Consider the following 19,574-nt stretch of genomic DNA (forward strand, 5'->3'; position numbering starts at 1 on the left):
CCCGAAAAAGCGGGAAAAATTGGCGCCTTTTTGAGGAAATAGCGGGAAGGAGTTCAAGGTCAGGCGCCACTGCTTATCTGGACATTTGCATGTCTGCCAGCATGGACTCCGCCTTCCCCATACTGGAATACCTGGGGGGCGGCCTCCCAGTGCAATGGGAGGAGCTGGCTGATCTGATTGGCGCCACCCTATCGCTCTCCAGAGAAGGATCGAGCATGTTGGAGAGTGAGCACCGCTTTGCAGCAACGTCCACGCCTGAAATACCAAAGATGACTGATACCGGTGTAGAGCCAGAGGAGGCTCCACCGGCCTACTCTCCGGGACCGGAGAGACCCGCCTGCCCGCCACGGGAGAAAGAACCAGAGCCCTGCTATGGCTCTTGGAGAGACTTCTTTCAGCCCTCTTTCAAGTGGTCTTCACTAATGGCAGAGATCCGGGAGGCCGCTATAAAGTGGAATACAAAGACTAAAATCTATTATGAGGAATTGACCAAGACTATCCATGAACGACATACCGACACCCAGCCCCGCCTAGAAAGGAGAAAGGGGTTGGTGGTGTCCTTTGACAAAACCCGTGGCTACGGGTTCATCCAAGATTATTTAACTGGCAGAGATTTGTATGTTAACAGAAGATCTGTCAAGAGAGACTACCTCCCTTCCTATCAGCACAGCCTCCGCGAGGGAGAGGAAGTGGAGTTCACCCCTGCCAAGAGCTTGAGAGGCCCTTATGCAACTGCCGTGACCCGTCCCAAGCGAGAACCTGAGGACAGGGAGGCAGAAGAAGACTACTCTGGCTGCGAGCGGGAACCTGAACGCTCTCCAGAGCCGGCCCATCACGCCTTCCAGGAGCGGAGCTCCTTCATTGGGCCTAATGTCTTCTGGCAGCCAACCGTGTTGGAAAAATGGGTGAGCCCTTATCCTTCCCCCGAGCTGCCTCGTCGGGAGAAGACCATACAGGACCTGGAGAACTTAAAAGGACTTCGGGTTACCTTGGAGAACATCCGGAAGGGTCGGAGACCCAATGCGCCACCAGAACCTGTAGAGGCCGAGTCCGAGCCATCGTTGACTGTACCTGCGCTGGCGGCGCCAGCAGAGGACAGCGATTCCGACACAGAGAGCATCGGTGACCAGATCGTCCGGCTGGAGGAAAAGTTGCGGGAGCTGCGCAAGATTGCCACCGCCAGGATCCAGACGCCGCCAAAGAAGGACGAGGTAAGGGTGCCTGTCACCACCCGTAGACCACCTTCTGTCACCACCGCTCCGTTGCGGCCCCAAAGAGGACCCGCTAGTGCTGTGAACTGCTGCACAGAGCCCACCGGACCGCTTGCGGCGGCGGTACCCAATGCAGCACCACCCACAATCAATATGCCGGGACCGGTACGGTCCACCCGAGGGTTTACCCCTAGGCCCATGGGGCCAATACCTATTAGGGGCCCCTTTACCTTGCAGCTGCCCCCTAACACTGTAATGTGGGCACATCCTCCTGTAGAGGACTACTACAGGCCGTACTTGCCAGCAGAGCCAGGTGATTATGACATGCCACTGTGAATCAGCCTGCTAGGCCTTTGATTTATTTTGTTAGAAATATGATGTTGTAAGCTTAACCCTTCCAGGACAGGAGTCCTATGTTTTCTGGTTCTTTGTTGCTGCTGCCAGTTCATCCACGGCTCAGTGGTAGGTGTTAACCACTGAAATCACAAGGTCAACAAAGCCAAGTTTGTCTCCAGGATCTCCTGCCTGCTTTTGCTATTCCACGCCAAGTTGTGCCTGTTCCTTTGTTGCACCTTTTACCCTTAACCCCCTTTTCAGGTTGATCAGGGGTATTACAGCACTTGTTTTATATTGTGCAACTTGATACTAAGGAACCGTGCCCGGAGACAGACTCAAAAGAACCTGAGCCTCTGAGATTCTTACTCTTTTTAAAGTGAATGTGCCCAGAGATGGACTCCACCGCACGAGAGCCTCTGTGATTTAATAGGAAAATAACCTGGGTACGGACTCATGTTTGTTCTTTGAGCCTCTCAATTAAAGAGCCTGAGGAAGCTGAGAGAGAGACAGAGGCAAAGCTCAGAAAAGCAAGAGGTACTCAAGACAACAGAGGAGGTACTTGATAAAGATAAAACCAAGGATATACGCCAGAGCTAGGGTATTGGGCCTTGGAGAAGAGTTTCTATGTTCCAGGATCAGTCAGGAATAGAGTGCAAGCCGCCTGTACTACAAATCCTGTGTCTAACACTCTGAATGTCACCTTGCTATATATATTGCCTGCATCAAATGTACTGAAAACAACTGTCTGCAAAGGAACTGCGTTTCCGTTAATGTCCCTATATGATGACTACTAAAGTTTGAGTTCTGCTTTAACATCACGTGGTTCCTCAGTTATTCCTGCTATCAGCAAACGGCGTGCCACCGTTTAATTGGCACTGGCGTCACGAACACTTTTCATCATCACCTGCCCTTGCAGAGAGTCAGCCGTCTCAGGTTAGTGTCTATTGCACTACAACACCCAGGAACATTTCTAAACCTAACTTGAGTACGCTGCACAACTATTGGGTCTCCAAGCTGGATACGTAGCATGAACTGGCGCTCTATGCCTTGGAGGTGCTGGCCTGCCCTGCTGCCAGCGTTCTGTCAGAGCGGGTATTTAGTGCTGCTGGGGGCATAATAACTGATTAGCACATCCACCTGTCAACTGAAAATGCTGACAGGTTGACTCTTATCAAAATGAACAAGGCCTGGATTGCCCCTGACTTCTCTACTCCACCAGAGGAAAGCGGCTGAACATAAAGGCACTTTAAATGTGTTTTTTATGGTGTGTCGAATACACTGTATTCCCATGCACCTCTTCCACCACAAAAAAGAGTATATGGTTCAATCTTCCTTTTCTCATCCTCCTCCTCCTCCATCATATCAACATGCTTATTAGGCTGCCCTTGCTCTTAATGTTTTAGAGGTTCAGCTCAGCAGCAGACCCTCACCCCTAATGTTTTAGAGGGTCACCAGCAGGCCCTTGTCCATAATGTTTTAGATGGTCAGATCAGCAGCAGACCCTCACCCCTAATGTTTTAGAGGGTCATCTCAGCAGCAGACCCTCACCCCTATTGTTTTAGATGGTCAGATCAGCAGCAGGCCCTCGCCCCTGATGTTTTAGCGAGCCACCAGCAGGCCCTTGCTCCTAATGTTTTTGAGGGTCACCAGCAGGCCATCAATCATAATTTTTCAAGGGTGTGTATGATGCCCTCCTTTATGTGTAATAAAGGGTGTATTGGAGTGCCGGTTACTTGTAATTTTTGGCAGCCCTTTCATATAGTGCATAGGCTTTATGAGTGTAGGAGTCCCACTACCTGAACAATTGTACCACAATGTGAATGAGGTCCTCCTTTATGTGATATACAGGTTGTATCGGAGTGCCTCTTCCTTGTAATTTTTGGCAGCACTTGCACTTTATATACAGGTAAATATACAGGAAAGATTGTTTCCTAACAATTTTTCCTCTAAAATTGATTTTATCTTTGGTTTTGTGCGTATTATTGTCAGTCTGTAAAAGTGGCGTACTACTCGGGCAACATCGTTCCCAGCAGCGAACTGGGAGTCCAAGATGCATCCAGACATCCTCCTCATGCTGTTCCCGAACCATTTCAGTGGTGTTTCCATAAATTTCTGACCTTTTCCTGTGAACCAGACACCCTCCCCTCCTCAGAGCAGGGGGTGCCTGGTTTAATGCTCTGGTTCTCCCATTGACTTCCATTGTGCTCGGGTGCTCGGTAGAGCACCCGAGCCTCCCAAAGTGTTCTACTTGAGCACAAGAGCACCAGAGCACTTTGGTGCTCGATCAGCACTAGTTGTCATCATTAAAGCTTTCCTCTTGAACCTTGTTGAGAAGAATCTGTTCCATTCCACTGATGGCACAGCTCCAACGCTTTATTTCTCCTTCTCATTGGATCAGCTTTGCTTTCGAGGAAGGCGCAGCAGCCAGCTATACCTGGTATTCACCAGATGGCCTTAGGTGAGTATCTAATTAGAAAAAACTATTAAAGTGAGCCTCCACTTCTTTGAGTTTCATATTGCATCATTCCTATTGGCGCCTATGGTGCGCTGTGTATAATTTTATCTTCCCATATTCATAGAATCAGCACACTAACAAATTAGAGGGATAACAGAGACTTAACGCCGAAAATAGAGCTAATTGTTTTGTAATCTGTGCCTTTGTACATGGACAGCTGACATGAAAATGGCATCAAGTGTTCTTTATGTCAGTGTCTGACGCGTCTTACAGACTCCTGATATTGCTCGAGGTGTCACTCACCCCCCAAGTGCTATCACAATCTGTGACCTGAAACCTTAAGTGAGAAAGTGAAAAGCCCTGTCCTCTTAAGCCGAAAAATAGTTTGTAATGGCGATAATAACATGTTTGTGTCCTCAGCAGCCAGGTAAAGACATGCCTTTCTCTACATCTCCTCAGGGCATTTCTGTCAATCAAATTCACACTAAACTAAAAGGTCCCACGCCAAATCATTTTCTGTTGTCTCTAACAGTATAGTCCTTACAGGTATCCAGTGTTCTCTTCAACATAGGAAGCTTATAGAAATGAATCAGGACCTGGCTGCATGTTGAGCCAGGTTACACGCCAATGTTCTGCATGGGGCACATCACTGTCACATCCATAGGAATTTTATACATACACTATAGCTCCAACTGGGCCATAACACCAAGTGGCAGTCCAGCTTCATTACCAGTGAATGACCACTTTCCTTTGTTTAACTATGCTGTGATATTCCTACACCCCCACCCAACTTATACCAGGCAGATTTACCACTCTTATGAGAGCTGTAATGGTGTCCATGAAGAAGGTCACTCTACTTCAAAAATGGTAGAATAGATTTTTTAACAACAGAGCTACTCAGTAGCTTTTTGTTTTAGGGCTTAATTTGCCCACACACCTTCCATAGGGGTTGGCTGAACGGCCTTTCCACCAACAGCTATTACTTCAGACTTTTCCATACATATGCACATTTAGCTCGGCCAAGTGTACATGTGTTTTCAGTGGAAAGAGAAGAGTAAGAAACTACCAGACTTCTCTGGTGGCAACTTATCACCAGGGGGAAGGATCGGGTATGCTAAAATTCAAGAAGCGGGTCCTTCTTCCGATTGGGGGAAAGATGGGTTCCCTTCTTTTTTCAGCCATCATTTCTCCTATGTGTATGAAAGCAATAGCTATCTGCTTCACATGGACTTCCATGCCCAGACTAATATAGAACCCCAAAATGATCTGTGTTAGGTTCTCTAAAACCCAAGAGAGTTCAGAAGTTATGACATACTTGCCAACATTTGTAAGTGGTGATGAGTGTGGCATGCCAAGTGTGCCACCAGTATGGACGTGTACTCTTTACACAGAATCCTGCCCGTCTCGTGTTTCACTCTACCTTCTTTGTTCAGTGCTTTGCCCATTTTGTGCATCACCCTACCCCCTTTGTATGGCCCTGCTCCCTTCAATGAACTTAGGCCACCACATACTGTTAAAGTACAGGGAGGACTGCTTTCTCAGAGAAAGCAGCCCTCCATGCAGTGCTAGGGAGATTTGCCAACTCTTCCAGGAGTCTCGGAGGTCTTTCCTTTTTCCAGGAGGACGTTACTGGAGAGTTAGCAGGTGAGTAGTAATAAGGACACTAAAATCTGATATATTATGGCCCAAAAAGTTTTTCTTTTCTAACAGAATCATTTTACATTGGACTTGATCCTACTGACAAACAACCAGGTATCAAGGGCTCCACCTTAAGCTCTATAAGACGCAGGCTGCACATTTCAACAATCATAATCGCCTCGTAGGCAATAGCCTTTGACTCTTTTCTGAGAGATCTGCATCAAACAAGAATGATTGTTATGTCCATAGGTGCTGCCATGAAAGGTTTGGACGCAAACGGGTCACTGAGGATAATAACAGATCTCGCCTTTCTCTCATTTAAGAGATGCAGAGACACCCTGATCTGACACACCTTACTGTCACTGCCTTAGGCCAATTGAAATGGATTGCGCTTTTCACAGAAATTGCATCCTGAACGTCTTGCAAAATGTGCAAGAAGTGTTGGCATGAAGAATGGTCTCTTACTCGTCAAGTCTCATCGAAGAGTTGCCAGAAGGGCCAGGGGCATATGACGGATGAAAACACATTAACATACAGAGTTAAACATATACTCCGCGGCAAGTATAATAAAAAAAGATTAAAATAAAGTTGTGGAATAGGGGAAAAAACGTAGGAACGCAGTGGCCTTAAAGGTTCTTCGGTCCCATAATGACATTTTTCTCTGCTCAGAGTTCCCCCAAACACTGTATATTTTTGCCCAATACACTAGATTTTTATGTCAGTGCTTTCCTTCTCCTGTTCTCAGCATAACTTCATCCTGTCCACTTTCTGGTACTTCCTGTTGTCATCAGCTTCTTGTTGGGTTTTCTAACCAAACCAAGAATGCTTTTCTCCTTAGGCCCCTTTCACACGGGCGAGTATTCCGCGCGGATGCGATGCGTGAGTTGAATGCATTGCACCCGCACTGAATACCGACCCATTCATTTCTATGGGGCTGTTCAGATGAGCGGTGATTTTCACGCATCACTTATGCGTTGCGTGAAAATCGCAGCATGCTCTATATTCAGCGTTTTTCACGCAACGCAGGCCCCATAGAAGTGAATGGGGTTGCGTGAAAATCGCAAGCATCCGCAAGCAAGTGCGGATGCGGTGCGATTTTCACGCACGGTTGCTAGGAGACGATCGGGATGGAGACCCGATCATTATTATTTTCCCTTATAACATGGTTATAAGGGAAAATAATAGCATTCTGAATACAGAATGCAAAGTAAAATAGCGCTGGAGGGGTTAAAATAAATAAATAATTTAACTCACCTTAATCCACTTGCTCGCGTAGCCCGGCATCTCCTTGTGTCTCCTTTGTTGAATAGGACCTGTGGTGAGCATTAAATACAGTTACAGGACCTTTGATGACGTCACTCCGGTCATCACATGGTACGTGACATGATCTTTTACCATGGTGATGGATCATGTGATGACCGGAGTGACGTCATCAAAGGTCCTTTACCCAGGTCCTAAAGAAAGAATACAGAAGGAGATGCCGGCTGCGCTATCAAGTGGACTAAGGTGAGTTAATTTTTTTATTTTTTTATTTTTTTTTAACCCCTCCAGCGCTATTTTACTTTGCATTCTGTATTCAGAATGCTATTATTTTCCCTTATAACCATGTGATAAGGGAAGATAATACAATCTACAGAACACTAATCTCAAGCCCGAACTTCTGTGAAGAAGTTCGGGTTTGGGTACCAAACATGCGTGATTTTTCTCACGCGAGTGCAAAACGCATTACAGTGTTTTGCACTCGCGCGGAAAAATCGCGGGTGTTCCCGCAACGCACCGCACATTTTCCCGCAACGCCCGTGTGAAAGCGGCCTTAATGTTTCTAGCTAATCTTGAGAGATGAGGTGTAGGGAGCATGAGTACTGCAGAGGGAACAGTATGGCAGGTGAAGCAACCCTGTATACTATTATGTCTCTCAGCTTAAGGCTCACAGGAATCCTATTACAGTCTCTTGTGTCTACTATAACAACACATCAGCACTCTATGATCGCTTTCAGAGTGCCGATGCGGGGATGGTGCCGTTGTCAATCAACTTTCATGCAGAAGTCTCTATTGACAGGATCCAAGTTATCTCCAATCCCAACATGTTGCAGCTGACACCCACCGCTAATGGTATAAACTCAGCTCCTGAACCATTCTGATGTCATAATAGGATACCATTTTGTTTAAAGCCCTCCCAAGGAATTCTATGTTATTAGAGAAAGGTCCCCTAATTATCTCTTGGCCAAAGTGAAAATGTATTATAAAGAGCACTTCTCACTCTGGAGGACCTGTTCTGTTCTACAGACAATCTATTCATTTGAACAGACAACGTTTAATGCTTCATTTACCAATGGATGCACTGCTGGACAACTAAGTACTTACTACCAGGTTTTCCAAATCTTACTGCTAATCACTGAGGGTCCCAACAGGTAGACACTTTGGGATCAGCTTATGTTCAAGAGACCCATCTAATAAGTATGAATTGCCGAACGTGAATAACCAAAACATAAATACAGTACTATAGCCCAAGAATGTGCAGCAAACCCCTGAGGAGCCGGTGAAGAGCATGGGAGTGGTAGTGGCCCTGATGTAGTGTGTCACGGTGTTCTACCTTAGGCAGTCCCTGTCTGGGGTTCAATGCAGTGAATAGGGTGATGATGAAAGAAACCAGGCAGAGATTGTTGAATAAAGAACCTCTTTCTTTAATGAGTGCATTAGAAGATAACAGCACATCCAGCAGCAGTTTGTACAAAGTGCAATTTCTCTCCTCCCAAATAATAGGGTATGATGGTTGGCAATGTGGCTGACGGTGGCACTCAGAAATCTGCTAACTGACTGTCTCTCTCTAGATTACCTCCCTTACAGCTTTACTATGGTACCTGTGGCTGTATGTGTCCTCTGACAGCTCCCATGATGGTGTCTTAACTTTTTACCCACCACTTTGCAGCAGAGTTTTGATAGCTTTTTTCCTCAATCACTCCGCTGACTCTAATACACTGTAGCTTGCAATTCCTCTGTGGCCTAGGACCCTGCAGTCTCCCTGTGGTAAGTACATCCTCCTAGGTGAACCACCTCTGCGGGCCACCTGGGGCAATTAAGTCCTCCTAGGTGGGACACCTCTGTGTTCCACCTGGAGGAGCGGGAGATGGATTGCAATCTCCCTTACTCTTCTCTCTAAAACTCTCCCTCACTTAGCCTCACCCTTGGCAGGAACTCATACCAGCCCACTCCTACCACGGGGCGAGGAATAGAATGGTAAGTTCCATTCCTGTTACCAAGCTTTGCCAACTGTACCCCATCTGCTGGTGAACAAGGTGCATTACATTCACATTGCATATAAAACGGTAAAAAATTGAAGATACCATAGTACTACCACCAGGTCTGGGGTATTATAAATGCACCCACAAATAGCCTTCTTGAAGTAGGGCCAATAGTCGTCCATTGAAAGTAGGGCCAATATTCTTATGATACTAAGGAAATGAACAACATACCACAGAATAAAATCTGGTCTAGGTCATAAGAGAACTTCTCAATGCAGTGTTTTTTTTTTTTTTGGGGGGGGGCGGGATTTTATTATAATAGCATTATAATCTATGCAAGAGCCTCCCCCTGGCATCCCCTTGGCACTGAACAACCATTTTATTACTGGAGTTTTACCACAGCTAAAATGACTGGTTCAAATCAAAGGGGTAATCTCATGATTAATTTAAAAAATGAAAATCAGACATCATATGCAGTCGTGGCCAAAAGTTTTGAGAATTACATAAATATTGGAAATTGGAAAAGTTGCTGCTTAAGTTTTTATAATAGCAATTTGCATACACTCCAGAATGTTATGAAGAGTGATCAGATGAATTGCATAGTCCTTCTTTGCCATGAAAATTAACTTAATCCCAAAAAAAACTTTCCACTGCATTTCTGTCATTCTGTCATTAAAGGACCTGCTGAGATCATTTCAGTAATCGTCTTGTTAGGTGAGAATGTTGACGAGCACAAGGCTGGAGATCATTATGTCAGGCTGATTGGGTTAAAATGGCAGACTTGACATGTTAAAAGGAGGGTGATGCTTGAAATCATTGTTCTTCCATTGTTAACCATGGTGACCTGCAAAGAAACGCGTGCAGCCATCATTGCGTTGCATAAAAATGGCTTCACAGGCAAGGATATTGTGGCTACTAAGATTGCACCTCAATTAACAATTTATAGGATCATCAAGAACTTCAAGGAAAGAGGTTCAATTCTTGTTAAAAAGGCTTCAGGGCGTCCAAGAAAGTCCAGCAAGCGCCATGATAGTCTCCTAAAGAGGATTCAGCTGCGGGATCGGAGTGCCACCAGTGCAGAGCTTGCTCAGGAATGGCAGCAGGCAGGTGTGAGCACATCTGCACGCACAGTGAGGCGAAGACTTTTGGAAGATGGCCTGGTGTCAAGAAGGGCAGCAAAGAAGCCACTTCTCTCCAAAAAAACATCAGGGACAGATTGATCTTCTGCAGAAAGTATGGTGAATGGACTGCTGAGGACTGGGGCAAATATTCTCTGATGAAGCCTCTTTCCGATTGTTTGGGGCATCTGGAAAAAGGCTTGTCCGGAGAAGAAAAGGTGAGCGCTACCATCAGTCCTGTGTCATGCCAACAGTAAAGCATCCTGAGACCATTCATGTGTGGGGTTGCTTCTCATCCAAGGGAGTGGGCTCACTCACAATTTTGCCCAAAAACACAGCCATGAATAAAGAATGGTACCAAAACACCCTCCAACAGCAACTTCTTCCAACAATCCAACAACAGTTTGGTGAAGAACAATGCATTTTCCAGCATGATGGAGCACCGTGCCATAAGGCAAAAGTGATAACTAAGTGGCTCGGGGACCAAAACGTTGACATTTTGGGTCCATGGCCTGGAAACTCCCCAGATCTTAATCCCATTGAGAACTTGTGGTCAATCCTCAAGAGGCGGGTGGACAAACAAAAACCCACTAATTCTGACAAACTCCAAGAAGTGATTATGAAAGAATAGGTTGCTATCAGTCAGGAATTGGCCCAGAAGTTGATTGAGAGCATGCCCAGTCGAATTGCAGAGGTCCTGAAAAAGAAGGGCCAACACTGCAAATACTGACTCTTTGCATAAATGTCATGTAATTGTCGATCAAAGCCTTTGAAACGTATGAAGTGCGTGTAATTATATTTCACTACATCACAGAAACAACTGAAACAAAGATCTAAAAGCAGTTTAGCAGCAAACTTTGTGAAAACTAATATTTGTGTCATTCTCAAAACTTTTGGCCACGACTGTAGTACATGCCAATCTCTTTCTAACAAAGCTAGAACCAGCCCTGTACCTCACATGGATCCAGAGATATCCCCATTCATTGTTTAAATTGCTCATGTAGATTTATTTCAAGTTGGCAGCTCAGGGGGTGTGTAATTTCTGCTGCAGCTATCTTCCTATCACAGTTCAGGGGGCAGGTCCTTTCTGCTGAAGCTCTCCCTATCACATCTCAGGGGTTGTGTCCTTTCTGCTGGAACTATCTCCCTGTAACTTTCATAATTTCTAACAGTAGAAATGTATGGTGGCAGTTGAAGGATGAAACTTAGCATGTGCAAACACTACACAAAAGTATTCAGATTCATGTGCTGTTTGGAAAATGTAGAATAATTTTTCATGGGACGACCCTTTTATGTCAAAAACTATTTTAGAAGCCAACCACTATTAACATAGTAACATAGCACATAAGGCCGAAAGAAGACATTTGTCCATCCAGTTCGGCCTGTCATCCTGCAAGTTGACCTTTTCTCTCTGAAATTTTTTGTGGTTATCTCAAAGAAATTTAACAGCATTTTAACTGGTCCTTTTAAACACAGCAAAATGCCAGGCAACTTGTGCAGCGTCCCACATATGTGTGTAAAAGGGACACTTAAAACATCTGCCTATTTATCTAATGTATTTGCAATGTATGGTATTTCCTATTATCAGGCTGGAAATGTCATTACACCCATTCGCCCCTAGGTGGTGCTGGCGCCACTCATTTATATAGCTTGGGGTGTGTCTAGCTTAGAGCAGAGAGCAGAATGTAGAGTAGAGTGTATTGAAGTGTTGTAGGAGGAAAACAAGTGTATGGAGGAGAGAAACAGGCATCGTCCACCATGTAGTTTGCTATTTCTACCCCTTGGTTCTGGTCAGGCTAAGAGAGTACAGCGAACATTTAGCTACAGCAGCAAAGCACAAGACAGTAAGTCTATGTCTAAATATGAAGCAAGCCTAGTGAGGGTTACAGCTGAATCCAGTCTATGGACTTCACAAGCACAAGTGCCTGAGAGCAACTTTAGGAGTGCCGGGACACGAATGAATAATTGATGCGCAACAGAGCAGGAGAATCACTGTGAACAAGCCTGACAGAAAGTCCGCGATCACGTGACCACCTACGTCACTCTCCAGACGCGCGAACCACGCCCCCCGGCGTAGGCAACACGAGGCACGCCGCCGACTCCTGAGAATCGGACTGGATCGTAACAGCCTCCCAGGAACAGCCGACTACCATCAGAGGATCCAAGAGAACAAGCGTCGGGAAGGGTAAGTGATCTCTGCAGCCAGAGACAGTGCGGGATGCCGCACTCAGGCACAGAGCACCCCTTTCCTCCACAGCGTGACATATGGATTATCACCATTAACAGTCATTGCCATATTTGCAAATTACTATCTGCAAACATATTGCAAAGGCGCAACATCCTCTGCTGAGCGTCAATTTGCTACTTATTATATATTCCATTTACGGAGCTACAATTATCTAAAGGGGCAACATTGGATATAAATCCTCTATATAGTGATTATGGAAAACTATCCCATACATCTTTTACTTGATTCTATTTTCTGATCAGTGGCCACTGAAAACTGTTTATAAAAGACTCTATGAACATTTTTTCTAGTATTTTTATAAAAGACATTTTTCTAAGTATTTTATCCGTTTCATGAAAGACTTTGTGAACATTTTTTTCTGAGGGTTTTGTATCTAGATATTTTACCTTCTATCTAGGTATCCTCTCTACAATTCTCCTATACACCTTATACACTGCTCAAAAAAATAAAGGGAACACTTAAACAACACAATGTAACTCCAAGTCAATCACACTTCTGTGAAATCAAACTGTCCACTTAAGAAGCAACACTGAGTGACAATCAATTTCACATGCTGTTGTGCAAATGGGATAGACAATAGGTGGAAATTATAGGCAATTAGCAAGACCCCCCCGAATAAAGGAGTGGTTCTGCAGGTGGTGACCTGACCACTTCTCAGTTCCTATGCTTCCTGGCTGATGTTTTGGTCACTTTTGAATGCTGGTGGTGCTTTCACTCTAGTGGTAGCATGAGACGGAGTCTACAACCCACACAAGTGGCTCAGGTAGTGCAGCTTATCCAGGATGGCACATCAATGCGAGCTGTGGCAAGAAGGTATGCTGTGTCTGTCAGCGTAGTGTCCAGAGCATGGAGGCGCTACCAGGAGACAGGCCAGTACATCAGGAGACGTGGAGGAGGCCGTAGGAGGGCAACAACCCAGCAGCAGGACCGCTACCTCCGCCTTTGTGCAAGGAGGAACAGGAGGAGCACTGCCAGAGCCCTGCAAAATGACCTCCAGCAGGCCACAAATGTGCATGTGTCTGCTCAAACGGTCAGAAACAGACTCCATGAGGGTGATATGAGGGCCCGACGTCCACAGGTGGGGGCTGTGCGTACAGCCCAATACCGTGCAGGACGTTTGGCATTTGCCAGAAAACACCAAGAATGGCAAATTCACCACTGGCGCCCTGTGCTCTTCACAGATGAAAGCAGGTTCACACTGAGCACATGTGACAGATGTGACAGAGTCTGGAGACGCCGTGGAGAACATTCTGCTGCCTGCAACATCCTCCAGCATGACCGGTTTGGCATTGGGTCAGTAATGGTGTGGGGTGGCATTTCTTTGGAGGGCCGCACAGCCCTCCATGTGCTCACCAGAGGTAGCCTGACTGCCATTAGGTACTGAGATGAGATCCTCAGACCCCTTGTGAGACCATATGCTGGTGCGGTTGGCCCTGGGTTCCTTCTAATGCAAGACAATGCTAGACCTCATGTGGCTGGAGTGTGTCAGCAGTTCCTGCAAGACGAAGGCATTGATGCTCTGGACTGGCCCGCCCGTTCCCCAGACCTGAATCCAATTGAGTACATCTGGGACATCATGTCTCGCTCTATCCACCAACGTCACGTTGCACCACAGACTGTCCAGGAGTTGGCAGATGCTTTAGTCCAGGTCTGGGAGGAGATCCCTCAGGAGACCGTCCGCCACCTCATCAATAGCATGCACAGGTGTTGTAGGGAGGTCATACAGGCACGTGGAGGCCACACACACTACTGAGCCTCATTTTGACTTGTTTTAAGGACATTACATCAAAGTTGGATCAGCCTGTAGTGTGTTTTTCCACTTTAATTTTGAGGGTGACTCCAAATCCAGACCTCCAAGGGTTAAAAAATTTGATTTCCAGATTATTTTTTTTGTGTGATTTTGTTGTCAGCACATTCAACTATGTAAAGAACAAAGTATTTCAGAAGAATATTTAATTAATTCAGATCTAGGATGTGTTATTTTTGTGTTCCCTTAATTTTTTTGAGCAGTGTATATCATTATTTACACTATTTTTCCTAGGACAATTTTTTCCAGGACATCTATCACCTCTCACCTAGTGGTGATTATCGATCACTCTATGATTCCTCCATTTTTTACAATCAATTAAAGGGATAACTTTTTATTCACATTTTATATTTGTCTACCATATCCCACAAATACCAGAACATAAATAAATTAACACCTTGTACCCAAATTAAGAGTGTGCCTGCTTATCCTTTATCTTTTGTAATTCCATGCCTCTGACTGGGTGAGTCAGATCAAGCAGTTTTGCACCTCTACCATTTACCTGAGCGGTAGAGCCGTCTATTCCACTTCTTTACCTTGATGCGCAGAATTGTCCTTATTCACTAGAAGCCTTCCGGGATATAGTTGAAACCTAAAAACCTGATTACGGTACTTTAGGAGAGCATCCTGCAAATAACGTCACAGAGAGTTTGCCTGCCGCGACCTAGAAACAACCTTATTGGATAACTCGTAACTCGAGATAAGTAGAAAACAGCATATTTAGTACCAGAGTGCTATAGTTTGGACTTAGAATAATTACAGAAGTCTTGCCTGTAAAGTGTCAGCCTTAAAGAGAACTCCTCAACTGACAATTGCCTAAACCTGATGAAAGGAATACTATTGAACCTATTTCTGAGTCAACACTCATGCCATACAAATGAACTGTATCTGTACTTACTACCTGAAGACTATTGATTCAGTAAATCTTCAACTGTTTGATTACAACCAACTCCTCATCATTTCTACTACTACACTTAACACTTGCACCTAACGGTGCTGGCGTCACAACGAACACAGGAGCCCAGCCACCAAAGCACCTTAAACACCTATACCATCAAGGGCACCTCAACTTCCATCTGGCTGGTGTTCCCTGCAATAGAGAATGCCCCGGATGATTTAGTGCTGTCTTCTCCATCACTGTACGCCAGTCCAGGGAGGCTCTGCTAACCGTGTGTAAATGAACTACTACTATCCCATCAGCCCACCGTAGCCTCACGTGTTGCCCCTGTGGCCTGGTCGCTACACATGCAGGGCCCTGCCCTGGTTTGTATGTGCCAGGTGGGCACATACAAGCCACACGGTTATGGCCATAGTATTTAGATAGGAGGAGCAAGGGTGTGCAAAGTGGCTTGGGTCCACCCAATGTGCACTTAACTGCTCATTTGCATATGGATTAAAAATGAACGAAGTTTTGAAAAATTTGATTCCGCCAACTCGCTGAAATTCGCCAAGAAATTTGATTTGTTACGAATGAATTCAGCACGAATCACTATAAATCAGGTATGACCAGGGCACTGTCACGGTGGGGAGTAGGGGAAACCCCCACTGTGTGGTGTCAAAGGGTAAAAGGGAATCAGCCTGGCCAAAAGGAGTAATAAGACAGCAGGTCACCTCCTACAACATCCCTAATCCTCTCCCTGACTCCTCACCGTATGAGCGGACCCCGATGGTAGGACGACTCATACTCAGGATTCCTAGAAACCCTAAGTCGCCCTGGTAATCCCTCACCAAGGAGCAGGGAAGAGACGACCTGTTCATCCCAGTCATGGAGGAACAGGAGTCTCTATCTGAGGCCAGGCTGCAAGGAGAGGGGAACACATACAGCATAAAGAGATGGCAGGTAAGCGAAACCCATAACACACACCTGCCACAGACACACTGACTGGAACCCGTGCACAAGTGCTGGTGTCCACACCAACATTAAAGGACACAGCACACACCACAACCACACAGGAACCCAGGATAACCATAGCTGCAATAACATGAGACAGGGGAATGTCTAGTAAACATGCTGGACACCAAACAACACCAGACATGTAACACCAAGCTAGACATACAAACACCCTGAACATAACCCACTCCATACAAATAGGGACAGGAAGGGAAGGAGACATCGAGATAACATTGATGACCACAAGGGTGGCCCTCACTGGACAGATGGAACACCCTGGACTGGAGCAGAGCTCCAGCACCAACAACAGCCGAAGTACAACTCACTCCAGCCAGGAAACCACAGAAGATATAAGCCAAGTGACCACACCCAGTCAGGGAGTTAACCCTTACAGCACCATACAGAAGGAGGCTACAACTTAAAGGGGAAGTGCACACACAAGCATCCCAAACACGTAACCACCGGCAACAGCATGTGTGGCAATCATGTCACGGCAAACACCCAGAAGGCCGAGACACTGCCACCGCATGCTCTCACAGCAACACGTTGCAGCGGGCAACCGCAAGTGTGGCAACAGTGTCACAGCGTACACCATAGGCCATGACAGGCACTCTGCCTAATCATATTCTTCCCACTTGGTGGGCCAATCTCAGTGTGAAGTTAACCTTTTCCAAACCACGACACTAAATTTAAGTCGGCAGCTGGGCATTTAAAAATGGCGCCCGCTGGGGTGTGCAGCGAGCACCATGGCCGCCAGGTGTCTGCTGATTTAACCCCTTAAGGACACTGCTATTTTTCACCTTAAGGAACAGGCCATTTTTTGCAAATCTGACATGTGTCACTTTATGTGGTGATAACTTTAAAACGCTTTTACTTATCCAAGCCATTCTGAGATTGATTTCTCGTCACATATTGTAGTTCATGACAGTTGTAAGTTTGAGTCAAAATATTTCATTTTTATTTAAAAAAAATATATAAATTTACCAAAAATTTTAAAAAATTCGCAATTTTAAAAATGTCTATTTTTCTGCTTTTAAAACAGAGTGATACCTCCTAAAATAGTTATTACTTTACATTTCCCATATGTCTACTTCATGTTTGGATCATTTTGTGAATGACATTTTCTTTTTTTGGGATGTTTTTGGACCCACTTTAGAAACTACACCACTCAAGGTATTCAAAACTGATTTTGCAAACTTTCTTAACCCTTTAAGTGTTCCACAAGAATTTCAGAATTTCACATTTTTGGCAGATTTTCCATTTTTATCCATTTTTATCTTAAACACATCGAGGGTTAACAGCCAATCACAACTAAATATGTATTGCCCTGATTCTGTAGTTTTACAGAAACACCCCATATGCGGTCGTAAACTGCTGTACAGGCACACGGCAGGGCGCAGAAGGAAAGGAACGTCATATGGTTTTTGGAAGGCAGATTTCACTGGGATAATTTTAATTTGCCATGTCACATTTGAAGACCCCCTAGAGCAGAAACTCCAAAAAAGTAACCCAATTTTGGAAAATACACCCCTTAAGGTATTCAAAACTGATTTTACAAACTTTGGTAACCCTTTAGGTGTTTCACAAGAATTAAAGGAAAATGTAGACGAAATTTCAGAATTTCACTTTTTGGCAGATTTTCCATTTTAATCCATCTTTTCCAGTAACAAAGCAAGGGTTAATAGCTAGTGTTAAGCTCGAATATTCAAATTGAGAATTTTTATTGTGAATATCAGCACTTTGAGAATTCGCAAAGATCTAGAATATATTGCTATATCTTCATAATATCGAATATTCTAGATTTTTTTAATCACTAGATAAACCTATAATCTTTTCTCACTTATTGTATACAGCTACTCTTAATCTTTATTATGCTATCTATCATCCATACCTATTTTTTCTTATAGTTATTATTTTACCTATCATTAATTAACATTTATTATAAGTTTTTTCCTATCAATAATTTCTTTTTATATATGCTATATTATTTTATTTTTAAAATAAATCATTACCTATAACTCACAATAAACAACATATAACAGACAATAACACAAAGGCTATATGCCAAAATCCGGGTATGTGCAAGCCAACAACCTATCTATGAGACAGGTACAGTCAGCATACCTTATAATGATAGCCTTGTGTGCCATGAGACATTGAAGACCTGCTCTCATCTGACTGAGAGCCAGTAAGCCTCAAAGTTGCTTGATTGGAGTTGGATGGCTAGGGGGACCTGCGCACCTAGATCATTATCATTAGGGTGACAAAAATTGGACATTGTACATGCCAGCTAACTCTTCTCTCAATGCTTAGGAGGGCGTGCTTCCGTGGCGTTTCTGGCCATACCTCCGCACCGCAAAAAAGAAGTGCATGCACTACTTTTTTTCGGTGCGGATCATCAGATGTGGATCGCGGACCACATTCAAGTAAATGGGTCTGCGATCTGCATGCGGCTGCCCCACGGTCGGTGCCCGTGCATTGAGGACTGCAATTTGCGGTCCGCAGCATGGGCCCCGCCAGGTCGTGTGCATGAGCCCTGATTCTGTAGTTTACAGAAACACCCCATATGTGGTCGTAAACTGCTGTACGGACACACGGCAGGGCGCAGAAGGAAAGGAACGCCATATGGTTTTTGGAAGGCAGATTTCACTGGGATCATTTTTATTTGCCATGTCACATTTGAAGACCCCCTGATGCACCCCTAGAGTAGAAACATAAAAAAAGTGACCCTATTTTCGAAACTACGGGATAAGGTGGCATTTTTGTTGGTACTATTTTAGGGTTCATATGATTTTTGGTTTCTCTATATTACACTTTTTGTGAGGCAAGGTAACAAAAAATAGCTGTTTTGGCACAGGTTTTATTTTTTATTATTTGCAATGTTCATCTGACAGGTTAGATCAAGTGGTATTTTTATAGACCAGGTTGTTACAGATGCGAAAATACCAAATAGGTTTGGTTCAGTTTTACATAATAAAGCATTTTTTTTTAAATTATTTTTTAGTGTCTCCATATTCTGAAAGCCAATTTTTTGTATTTTTTGGGCGGCTGTCTTATGTAGGGGCTCATTTTTTTCGGTATGAGATGATGGTTTGATTGGTACTATTTTGGGGTGCATATGACTTTTTGATCGCTTGGTATTACACTTTTTGTGATGTAAGGTGACAAAAAATGGCTTTCTTTACACCGTTTTTATTTTAATTTTTTTACGGTGTTCACCTAAGGGGCTGGGTCATGTGATACTTTTATACAGCAGGTTCTTACGGATGCGTAAATACCTAATATGTATACTTTTTATTTATTTAAGTTTTACACAATAACAGCATTTTTTTAACAAAAAAAATCATGTTAGTGTCTCCATATTCTGAGAGCCATATTTTTTTTTTTTTTGGGCGATTGTCTTAGGTAGGGTCTCATTTTTTTTTGCGGGATGAGATGATGGTTTGATTGGTATGATTTTGGGGTGCGTATGATGATCGCTTGGTATTACACTTTTTGTGATGTAAGGTGACAAAAAATGGCTTTTTTTACACCAGTTTTAATTTTATTTTTTTATGGTGTTCATCTGAGGGGTAAGTTCATGTGACATTTTTGTAGAGCAGGTTCTTACGGACGTGGCGATACTTAA

Source organism: Bufo bufo, chromosome 8 (assembly GCF_905171765.1).
Source record: "Bufo bufo chromosome 8, aBufBuf1.1, whole genome shotgun sequence".
Classification (NCBI taxonomy): Eukaryota; Metazoa; Chordata; class Amphibia; order Anura; family Bufonidae; genus Bufo; species Bufo bufo.